At 29.2% G+C, this 13,059-nt stretch overlaps 1 pseudogene; it reads left to right on the forward strand.

The window, feature by feature from the left end:
• The first annotated feature begins 9,114 nt into the window (after window positions 1-9,114).
• Window positions 9,115-12,639, forward strand: LOC147063780 (uncharacterized; annotated as a pseudogene).
• Window positions 12,640-13,059: the final 420 nt, after the last annotated feature.

Here is a 13,059-nt window from a genome sequence, read left to right on the forward strand (position 1 = left end):
CTTTTTATGTATATAGGTGTAAATGTTTATGTAGTCTGTGTGATGTTCTCAGTATCATATGTTAAATTCGAAGCCTCCTTAATATCAGCAGTGTTCTATCTTCTGTTTAAAGTACGATGTGATTTTTGTCTTGAATATCGATTATGATATAGGCTTTTTTTCTTCAACGGCAAATAATTATTTATATGTTGTATTATATTCTTGTTGCGCATTATTTGATTTTTTAATTTACCATGACATATTTTTCTTTCATTTCGTCATTCAATTGTGATAATACATTGCATATGGCAGTATCGCAAGAATCCGCTGTTATCATAAAAATCTTAAACTTTCGGGCATAATATTTTTTTGTTATTTTGTACACCACCTTCTTTAGTTTTTAAAACGCTTTATCAGCCTCTATTGGCCATTTAATTTTCCTCTGGCTTTACATTTCACTTCCACTGAGTAAATATTTCATAGAGGAATTCTATAGTAGCGTAACTATACATAAATTCACAGCAAGAGACGTATTTAAAGAATGAATACATCTATCTGAGTTTTTATTGTGTATTAAACTTTCTTATTGTTATGAGTTTTTTCTGGTTTCATTTATTCGATTATAAACATCATTCCCTATAAAATATACGTTTATTTTTTAGTCAGCTTTTACATACGTTAAGAGACAGCCAGCAGGATTTTAATTTTCCAAGATTAACTTCTAGATGTTTCTTGTGTTCCTCTGTGTTTTATGAAGATTCTATTACATTTCAAGCAAGGAATTGCGTAATTTTAGTTTTTGCTTTTCAATGCAGTGATTATACTATATTGTAACTTCTCTAGTGTGTTGCATAAAACAAAATGTATTCTCGTGAAATCCAAGCTTTCATCTTTTGAGCTAAAAGCTTATTTTTTGTATTTCTCATCTAAAAGCAATTTGACTATATCCAGATTCGCATATGCTACAATACAGAAAGTTTCACTAGCTTTCTATCAATGAAATTAAAGGGCAGAGGATACGTTTCGCTTTTTGTTTTTTCATCTAGTGCACTATAGTCTGCACAAAACTGAATTTTCAATCCTTTTAAAATATAAAACAGGCTTAGGGCCAGAGACTCACTGAGTTATGTGACATTTAGTTTTTTCAATATTTGATTATTTAAACAGCTACTAAGTTTTCTATTTAAAATGTTATTCTGCAGTTTTTTTCACAGATTTGTGCGTTCCTGTATAGATGATGTGTCTTTTATTCGTATATAGGCTATTCAAGATATCACAGTTGTAAATATATATGAAATTGTACGCTTAATATTTTTTTACAGACTTAAAAGACGATCTTGTTGTTAATTTTATAAACAAAAACTAATGTATCCGTAATGCTTTTTTTTATATCTCTTCTAGCGGATATTTAAACTTAAGAATTTAGAATAATTTAAAGTGTTTTCTGTGTATCTACGGCATTCTTGCTTCATTTATAAAATTTCATTTATTTTTATTTATTGTCCGTGTATCTTTATTACTAGGTTTTCTTTCTATATCTGATTTTTATTTCTCAATTATTTTCTTCTTTTGCTCTCTGATATGTCAAGGTTTTATAACTTCATTTTCTTAGTTGTTCTTCGGTACTAGTGAAATATAAGCACCTTATCAGAGTGTATTAGTATTTCTTCGGTACTGGTGAAATATCAGCACCTTATCAAAGTGTATCAGTTTTTGTTGATCATTGATAGAAATAAAAGCATAAACATTTACCTGTACTTGTATTTTTATGATTAGAATATTTAAATAAATTTAATTTTATTTTATAGATTTCATTATTATCCTTTATCATTTTTTCAACATCTTCTTTCCGCAGAATGCATTTTTTTTAATATTATAAACATCTTGAAAAATTTTGTGTTTATGTTTCTTTTTAACATTACGGTTGCTGTTTTTATTGTTCTTTCATAGATTTTAATATACTTTTGTGAATCTGTCTGTGCATGCACCTGTTTTTATAATCTCTTAGCATTTTTAGAATGACATTTGTCATCTAGTGCTCTCTGAGCCTGCAGATCAACATTCATTAACAGAATCTTTACTCTGCAGACTTTCTAAACCGACGGAATTGTTTGTTTTGTTTTCTATACACCACAATCCAATTATTATCTACGGCGGGTATTTTGTGATGATTATGTAAACTATAGTTTAAAGTGAAATTTACCAGTATCAATAAAATACACTAATATCATCATTTCGTTGATTTTATCCGTAGACTGTCGGATGGAATTCAAGAGAAACGGTTGGGTCAATGAGATCTATACTTTACTGAGAAAAGGGAACTAATCGTATAAATACTCAGATATGTATAATTCATTTTCCTTTGTCAGTTTTACTAATTCCTAGTAAAATTAAGTGTTTCTAAATGCGGAGCAGACTATTCGCCCGCAGAAATTTACATTTAGGTCGTATAATAACAGCAGCAATTCTAATTTTGATATGCATTTGTGTCATTATATTGAGAAACAGGTCTGATAGAAATAGTATGAGTTTATATAAGCTGCTTTAAGCAGGTAGTTTACGCAATGTTCATTAGATTGACCCATAGACTTGCCGGTGATTTCATAATTATGTATTATATACGATACTATCAACGAAAGTTTCACACTATTATTTTTGATGTTATAAGAACGTTTGATTTAGGAATTCTATTTGTATAGTTTAAATGGAAAACACAGATATTTAATTTTAATAGGCAGACCATCTAAAAAGGAAGAGATTTTCAGCTTGATTTAAAATAATGCTTTATAACGCATAGAAATACATATATCTGATGGTTAAAAATTTAATAAATACAGTTTTTGCTAAAATATGGCATGATATGAGTCAAACTTTAATACTAGTCGAGAAAATTTTATATTCGAAAGAGTACGGATCATTCACAAACTTCTAGGTAGCTATAAACGAGAAAATACGAACTCTTGTGCGATAAAAGCAGATTTGCATATAAAAAAATAATAGATGTCAACCCTTATTTTTTTATAATGCTAAAAGGTTTTATGCGCTTTAGTGTTAGTCTAGCAATTATCGAGTCAATAAATGAGTTCAAATTAAAGTTTAAACATAAAAAAATTTGTTTTGAATAATAAGAAAAAAAATAAAGAAAGATAAAACAAATACCAAAGACTGAAAATCTATTATCGCGTAAAGAGATCTTATATGAAAGTTATTTTTTGCAAAAAAAAGAAAATATTTTCAAACTTTTTCAAATATTATCATATGATCACTGATACTTTATGATTAGGAATGATATTAATGCCAGATTTATTATGATTGCGAGGATTAAAATACATGAAATTTCTTGTGTTAATGGATACTATAAAAAAATAATTTACTAAGCCGTATAAAAATACACAGCAACTTTTTTAAACAAAAAAGACATTAAAATGTAAATTTAGGAAAAAAATAAGTATGAAATTACATATTACTATATATTTTCCCAATATCATAAATTTTAAATGAAAAACTGGAATTCTGTAAGTAAATGAATTCATAAATTTAAATTTAACTGCTATAAATCTCCTTGAAGCTACATGAATTGATGGGAGATGGTAATATAAATACCATCGTGCTTATTTAATTTCAATCTAGCGCTGCTTGCATGTATTAATCAAAAGCAATGGCGTGAATATAACATATAAATAAAGCATTTTGGATTTTCTAAGCCCCAACATTTAGAGATATGGACGATGATTCGATTAATGATAATTTTAGTACAAGTGAACACATATGTCTAAAGATATTTGCATTAATTGGTTCAATTTTAAATTTGATTTTTATAGAGTGGGTATCCAATATGTATGAAAAAGCAAGCGAAATTCCAGAAAAAAGTCAAAAAATTCATGATTTAGGTTTATTTTATGTTGGTATTTGTGGGATATTTATATTTATCGCTTGTTATAGGAACTCTAAAGGCAGAAATGCATTATTATTTATTAATGCTTTTAATCTTACGGTGTTTTTGTATTTACTGTCAGAATTTATTCATTTTACTAATTCGATCGCTATACCACCACATTAAAAATAACATCATTCTATTTATGAAAAAATTATTTTATTTTTCTTATTTTATGTACTCTATCTTTTATTAACTTTATTTATTGTGTTTAAATTTATTTTTTCATTCGCCTGTTTAATTATAAAATTTATCTGTGTATGCAATTGCTTATCTGAAAAATGATGTCTACACGATTAAAATTACGCATAGGCTGTTAAAAATTTGTACCATAAGCAAATTTATGATAGGATTTAATTTTCAGCTATCGGGTATTTTAATTATATTGTGTGTGTTATCGAATGTTTAGTGATTCATGTATCTTATTATTAAAAAAAGTTGAGAGATTCATTTTCCTTTTTCAGATGTAAGTATTCTCAAAATTCATCGGTAGTTTACTTTTTTTATTCAATAAAATGATTTCTAATTTTTTTTTCGTATTTTGATCATTCTTTAATGATTTTTTATTAAATCTGATGAAATCATTATTTGAATATTTCAGAATTAATAAAATTGAATTAACAGGAAAACTTATAATCAATTAGATTAAAATTTCATAAATTATAATTATGGACTAGAGTGAATAGTATTTGGTAGAGATAAAGGAATGTGCTAAAATTTAGAGCAGTTCTAATATTTACGCAACCAGTTCATAAATTGAATAAAGAAAATTAAAAATACGAAATGAAATTTGTTTTTATGTGGATTTGTTTTTCGAACACTTGTATTTGTTTCTAAATATTTTAGATTTCTCTTTATAACATATTAGCCAAAAAAATTCTTGACCAAATCGTTTTTTCAACTACCCTCTATGTATTTTAAATTTAAAGAGCTATTTCTCAATTGTTCTCCTCTTTATCGTTGTTTGTGTGTATCTTCAGCTTCAATTAGAAATCCCAGCTTTTAATATATAACTTACGGGATTTTACAGCCACAAAATCCCATTTTATGATGTATGCCACCATTTGTGTTTTGCATTTATTTGTAAACCGGGGCGAGTTTATAAATGTAAAAGTTTTTTATAATTTTCATTGGTTCTATACATGATCTTCCGAAACTATTGGAACTATAATTGTAGTATAATTATCGAAGGTTCAATGTTTGAAAAGAGAGCCAATCGCAATTAATAGACTGGTGAAGCACAGAATGTAGCAGTTACCATTATGCTTTCGAATCTTTGGTGAATACGCCAGCCCGATGAACAAAATATAAGTCTAATTAGAGTGTTTTTTTTTACGTAGTAAACAAGTGTATTTCTGTAATGACAACGGTATAATTGAATCTTAAGATTTTTGTAATGACAGCAGGATAATGGAATCTTAAAATTGGTTTATAATGATAGCACGACGTTTGAATCTTAAGATTGGTTTATAATGATAGCATGATATTTGAATCTTAAGATTTTTGTAATGATAACAGGATAATTGAATCTTAAAATTTGTTTATAATGATAGCACGACGATTGAATCTATAAATTGGTTTATACTTTACATATTAAAGTAGAAGGATTGAATGAAAATAAACATCAACTAAAAATTTCACCTTCTGCATAAATTAAGAACTGTTTAGATAATTGGAGTAATACATTATATGTTTTTAATTATCCAGAATAAGGTATCCAAAAAAATGAAAGATGGGGGTAGTTAAGAAAAACAACAAATATCCAAAATTAAAGCTTATTTTTCTCTGTTTAATTCTAATGAATCAAATAAAGGTAATATAATTCTTTTTAGTACATATTATATCATCTTACGTCAAAATTATACAGTAGGCGTAATCGCAATTTATCTTAATTTTCCCACGGAGGAGTCTGCAAGAACAGGAAGCCACCAATCAAATTATGGATCTATCTAGCAATGTTAACAATATTGAATGCACTCTAAAGGATCATAGTCTGGAAAAAAAGATTGTGGTGTGAATATATTAAAATAAAGTTAATTGTGTTGTGTTTTGGAGATTAAAAAAGATAGAGCACATGAATAATATCTAAATTAAGGAATGAAGTAAAACCAAATATTAAACTGTTTTTATATAAATTTGTCTATTTAAGTATAGAAATAATTATAAAATTGATTATTTCAAGTTACAACAAAAAAATAGTTATTATGTAGTCCACGAATTACAATCCATAATTATTAATATAGCTTGTATCATACTAAGTTAATAACAGGCAGAAAATGCAAAATTTTAGTGCATCATTCTCAAATTAATATATTATGGTATGTTAAATAGCATGATATTTTTTTATATCATAAATTTTTAGTTGCAAAAAGAGCATTTATACCACCCACTTACTTATCTGGTTTTTTTCTATCGACATATATGGATACTTTCAAAAGTTTTTATTTATATTTTTTGGTTTGTATTCTTAAAGATGAAGATAATATTTACAAACATTGCAGTAAAAAATAAGATTTTCTGGTTCGATACAATGCCATTATTCTAGGGATATAAGATGCTGTTGAATATTTATTTTGTATTTATTTGTAGTTTTAGATTCCCACATTAGTGCAGGAGCCTGTTTCTGCATGATTTTTATAAGAAAAAGCAATAGATTCCATATATAATAATTCGAGTATTGTAAAGGCTATTTATATTCAAAATTAGATATGTTTCCATGATTATTACTTTTGTGTATTGTTAAAAGATATTGATGGATACTTTAATTATAATGCTCATACAGGTCCTACTTTATTTTATACATAAAAAGGCCAGAAGTTAAAAATATGTATTTCACATGGTTTAATTTATAAAAAAAATGCCAGAAAAGATTCATTTACTTTGTTTTCTGCATGATATTTTGGTTTCCTTTCGTTTATTTTTGCTATCTGATTGTACAACAACAATGAAAGCTTTTGAAGTTATTATAATTTTAAAATGAAAACTTATGAAGAATTTAATAATATTAAAAGGCTAAAATATACATTTTAAATAGAGATATACGTTTTTTCATCGGTTTTATTTGTTTTATTTTGAAATTTTACAGTAAAAATATAAGACTTTATTTATTGTATACAATCCATTTTTAATAAGTTAAATAAGCGATATTTTTAATAATTGATAATTCTTTCTGTAATGTCCAAATTGTATAGTACGATACGAATACATACACAATTTGTTTTAAAATAATTATAATTATTTCATTTATTTAGATAAGAAGGGTAATAATTGGTTTTTTTAGCATAAAATCATAATTCTTGTATTTTTAAAAAAAAATCAAAGTTTTTTTTAGTAATTATCTTTTATTATTATTAAATAAAACACAATTTAAGTTTATTTGAAATTCAAATTGAGCATATTATTTACATACGTAAAAGGTATCCGTTTTACTTTTTGCATTAAATTTGTATATAAATTTCAAATAAACTTAAATTGGGGTTTATTGGTGGTAGCTTTATTTGAATTTACAAGAAACTGATAATCGTTAATTTGAGGCACACAAAAGAAAAATTTCATAATCATGATTTATCATCTGTTTAAATTTATTTAAACTAGCAAACAGAGTTTAATATGTATGTATATTGCAAAATATGGCAATATCTTCACAATAAAAAATTTTTTAGAATAAATTCGAGTTTTATTTTTTTGCTTATCAAAGAGATTCTTGTATTAAAATATAAAAAATAATGTATTTCTATTAAAGTGCCAAGATATCTAAACATGGTTTATAATTTAATAACATTATAGAATATATTAACTACATTAGTCAGTAAGATTTAAGCAGTGGATCGCCTGTCTAGGATAGATTTTTTTCCATCGCCGTACATTAATAAAAATAAAAACGCGATAATCGTGACCGTGATACTTAATGATTATACATGGTGCTTATTATATGAAGAAAAATATAAATGCAGCTATATTTTTGGGTATATATTTGCAGTTAGTTTATACATTTATAAAATATTTCTGGTCTCTGCGCTTTGCATGATAAAAATAACGAAAAGGCATTATCTTAGTATAATTTCAAATGTATGTTATAAATTTATAGGAACAAAATAAGTATCATAAGAAACAGCATGTATACAAATAAATGAACATCCCGTGTATTACCAGCGTTTTCACGACTCTCATCGAGAAGCATAATTAAATTCCATAAAAAAATAAGATCAATCTTTCCTGTTAAAAGCTTAATTCATGTATACAATCAATCTAGATAAGATAAATTTGAATACCAAGATTACTCATAAAATATTCTTTTTTATGGTGTTATATATTACCAAAATATCCTTTTATTATTGATCTATATTATTGACCATCGTATAATCCTTATCTTCCCCATTATCGTATAAAAAATAGCCTTTATATGATATTTTTAAAATGTATCGACCTATCTTTTTAATATAAGTATATTTCAATTTATCTTTATTAAAAGCTCTTTATTTATCAAGAAAAAAACATGCCCAAATTATTATTTTATAAAATATCATTCTTATTTAAATCCAGTATCCATAATAAAAACCGTAAAACATATCTGAAAATTCGTAAAAAAAAGCATGGTCAAATATATTATTTTAAAGTACATCATTTTTATCTAATCCAGCATCGATAATAAAAACACTAAAACATATTGAAAATTAGTAGAAAAAAAGGTGATCAAATATATTACTGTAAAGTGCATTATTCTTATTTAAATCCGATATCCATAAAAAACCGTAAAACACATCTGAAAATTCGTAAAAAAAAGCATGGTTAAAAATATTATTTTAAAGTACATCATTTTTATCTGATCCAGTATCCATAATAAAAAAACTAAAACATATTGAAAATTAGTAAAAATAAAAGCATGGTCAAATATATTACTGTAAAGTACATCATTTTTATCTAATCCAGTAACGATAATAAAAATCGTTAAACATATCTACAAATACGTAAAAAAAAGCATTGTAAATACATTACTGTAAAGTACATCATTCTTATTTAAATCCAGTATTCATAATAAAGTTTTATACTAAAGATATCTAAAATTTATTTTAAAAAGTATTCATCTTATAATTAGATCTAGTTTAAAATTATAAATTTGATTTTATCTCAAATTAGTTTTAAATTCGATATTGTAAATAATATTCTTGTTGTCCATTTAAAATTCTTTTTCTTCACCCATCATGAACGAAACGGATTCTCTTCTTACAACATCTGATGCCTGGACGATACTTTCGACATACTTTTCGCGTAGAGGAATAGTTTCCCAGCAAATAGATTCATTCGATGCGTTTTTATCAACGACGTTACAAGAAATAGTAGATGAAAATAAAGAGATCCGTATCCAGACTACAAACGAGAATCTCAGCACAGAAACAATATCGGTTACATTTAACCAAATCCATGTACGTACGCCTCCTGCAATTTACGAGAATGATGGCAGTTCGACTATAGTTTTACCTAAAGAAGTACGATTAAGAGATTTGACATACACCTGTCCCTTATTTCTTGATATTAGTATGAAACGGATGCGAGAAGATCCAGAAGAAGGAAGGAATGATTTTGTATCTGATCAGCATTCTTATCACAAGGTGCCTATAGGAAATATTCCAATCATGGTTAGATCTTATCATTGTGCAGCTTCATATCATGCTTCTAGAGAGGATGTAGTTTCGCATGGAGAGTGTTATTATGATAGTGGTGGTTATTTTATTGTAAATGGGTCGGAAAAGGTTTTAATTTCACAGGAAAGAATGGCGACCAATACTGTTCATGTATATTCCAAGGGTGGTGTTTTTTTTGCTGAAATACGAAGTGCGCCTGAGATAGGAAGTAGAATGGCACGGCCTTTTAGTGTAAAGAAAGGTGCTTCTGGGCTTGTTTGTGCGCTTCCGTTTGTGAAAGGCGATATTCCAGTAGTGATACTTTTTAGAGCACTTGGGTTTATTAGTGATAAAGACGTTCTGAATTTTATTTTGTATGATCATTCTAATGATGACAAAACCAAAGATACAAATGATAAGAACCGCAACAATACAGGTGATTCAAATCATAATAGTGGTAAAGATATAAATGTTTTTGAACGCGAAGTATCTGAAATTCTCCGCACATCAATAGAAGATGCTTTTGTCATTCAATCCCAAGAGGTTGCTCTTGATTATATAGGTAAAAGATCAACACCTCCAAACACACCTCGTCAAAAAAGATTATCATTTGCCCGTACAATTCTCGAAGCACATTTTCTTCCTCATATAGGAACACGTGAATTTCTCGAAACGAGAAAAGCGTATTTTTTAGGTTACATGATTAACCGTCTTCTTCTAGTATCCTTTTCCCGTCGAGAAATAGACGATCGTGACCATTACGGAAAAAAAAGAGTAGACATGTGTGGTTCATTACTTGCATCGCTTTTCCGTACGATTTTTAAAAAATTTACGATGGAGACACAGAAACATATGCAGAAGTGTTTGGAAAATAATCGTGATTTTAATATTGCGATTGGGTTAAAGACATCTATTATTACGAGTGGATTTCGGTATGCATTAGCTACAGGAAATTGGGGTGATCAGGCCAAAGCCATGCAGGCCAAAAGTGGTGTTGCACAAGTTCTTAATCGATTCAATTATGTCAGTACCATGAGCCATCTTAGAAGAGTTAATACTCCGATCGGAAGAGATGGTAAAATAGCTAAACCGAGACAGCTACATAATACACATTGGGGAATGGTATGTCCTAGTGAAACACCTGAAGGTCAAGCGTGTGGACTTGTAAAGAATTTAGCTGTTATGTGTTACATATCTGTGGGAAGTGGAAGTGGTCGTATTTTTGAGGCATTGGATGAAATGGGGGTCATTCCGTTGGAGCTTATTAGTGAAAGCCATAAGGAAAAATGCATGTCTAAAGTGTTCGTTAATGGTGTATGGTGTGGTGTTGTTGCTGATGCTAAGAAAATGGTAGATAGTCTCGTTTTGATGAGAAGGTACTCTGAAATATCAAGTGAAGTCAGTATTGTGTGGGATATTAGAGAAGACGAAATAAGAATATTAACGGATTCGGGAAGACCGTGCAGACCAGTTTTTGTAGTGGAAAATAACGAGGTGAGAATTGATAAAGAGAACCTGAAAAACGGGCTTAATTTTAACGATTGCTTGAAAGAAGGAAAAATTGAGTATCTCGATGTTGAGGAGGAAGAAACCGCCATGATTTGTATGTCCCTCGAAGAACTTCACACAAAGAACCCACAAAACAACAACCAGAGTGCACTTAACACCAATTCAAATAGCGCTAATTTGAATAATGTAGTCAGCTACACACATTGCGAAATTCATCCTGCAACAATTCTTGGAATTTGTGCCTCCCTCATCCCATTCTCAGACCACAACCAATCACCCCGTAACACATACCAAAGTGCCATGGGAAAACAAGCAATGGGATTATACGCCACAAACTACATTTATAGAATGGACACACTCGCCAATATCCTATTCTACCCCCAAAAGCCATTGGTTGAAAGTAAAACCTCTCGAATGCTTCAGTTCGACAAAATGCCAGCCGGTCAAAATGCAATAGTAGCAATCGCATGCTATTCTGGATACAACCAAGAAGACTCTATTGTAATGAACCAAAGCTCAATAGATCGCGGAATGTTTAGATCGTTTTTTTACAGAACATACACGGATCAAGAAAATCAAAAGCCTGGTATTGAAGAAAGTTTCGGTAAACCGATTCGCGGTGAAGTAATGAAAATGCGAAATCTAGATTACAGCAAACTAGAAAACGACGGTTTAATATGTGAAGGTGTGAGAGTAACAGGAGACGACGTCATCATCGGAAAAACCAAACGAATCAGAGAAAAAAGTAATGATGAAGGTGACTTGTATATCACCGTAGACAGCAGCACAGCCATGCGAAGCACCGAATCCGGAATAGTCGATAAAGTCGTATACACCTCAAAAGAAGGCTACAAATTCGTTAAGGTTAAAGTACGCTCTGAACGTATTCCACAGATGGGTGACAAATTTGCTTCTAGGCACGGTCAAAAAGGAACAATCGGAATAACATTAAGACAAGAGGACATGCCATATACCAGCTCTGGTCTTATTCCCGATATAATAATCAATCCACACGCCATACCAAGTAGAATGACGATAGGACACTTGGTTGAATGCTTGTCTGGAAAAGTGTCTGCCCTGAAAGGGGAATACGGCGATGCTACACCATTCAACAAAAATATGACTGTAGATAAAATATCAAGTGAATTGAAAAAGTTGGGATATAATAGTAGAGGACTCGAAGTATTCTTTTCGGGGTTTACGGGAAGAAAAATGGAAGCACAAATATTTGTCGGACCAACATATTATCAAAGGCTCAAACATATGGTTGACGATAAGATACACGCTAGGGCTAGAGGTCCTGTACAAATACTTACGAGACAACCCGTTGAAGGAAGATCAAGAGACGGCGGGCTAAGGTTTGGAGAAATGGAAAGGGACTGTATTATTTCACATGGGTGCTCGTTATTCCTCAAGGAAAGGCTACTGGATGTTAGTGACAAATATCGGGCATGCATTTGTAAAGGATGCGGAGCTATGTCGACTATGTGCCCATGCGGTGGCGAAATAGTAGGCGTTGATGTGCCGTACGCATTTAAGCTTCTTGTACAGGAACTCAATGCAATGAACATTGCTCTCTTTTTCGAAATTGAATAACAGCATTAAAAATTTATTTATTTTGTTTTATCCTAACATTGACTTTATTTATGGGTAATTTGATTTCTAGCTTTCTTATAGTTGTTTTGTGAATTCAAAGCACTAGATAGCTCTATAGAACATATTTGGGTGATACTTCAACATAAAATCATATTTACAATCTTCCTCGATGCATCCTCTTGTCTCAAGATTTATTAGTTAAAGTGTCTTCCAAATCCTATTGTTTGTGCGTATGCTTCCATTTCAGTTGTATCTTTATTTATTAATAAACTACCATTTTTATTTAATCCTGCACTTATTTTTCTTTAACTCTCATATATAATCCTATGTATATTGATTGTTACAAGATTAGGTGAAGAATACCTTTATCAAAGTATTTTTATTGGATTTATTGTATGTCTGATTTTCTTTATATGTATA

This window comes from Rhyacophila brunnea, unplaced genomic scaffold (assembly GCF_057557595.1).
Source record: "Rhyacophila brunnea isolate RB1 unplaced genomic scaffold, BYU_Rbru_1.0 scaffold_85, whole genome shotgun sequence".
NCBI lineage: Eukaryota > Metazoa > Arthropoda > Insecta > Trichoptera > Rhyacophilidae > Rhyacophila > Rhyacophila brunnea.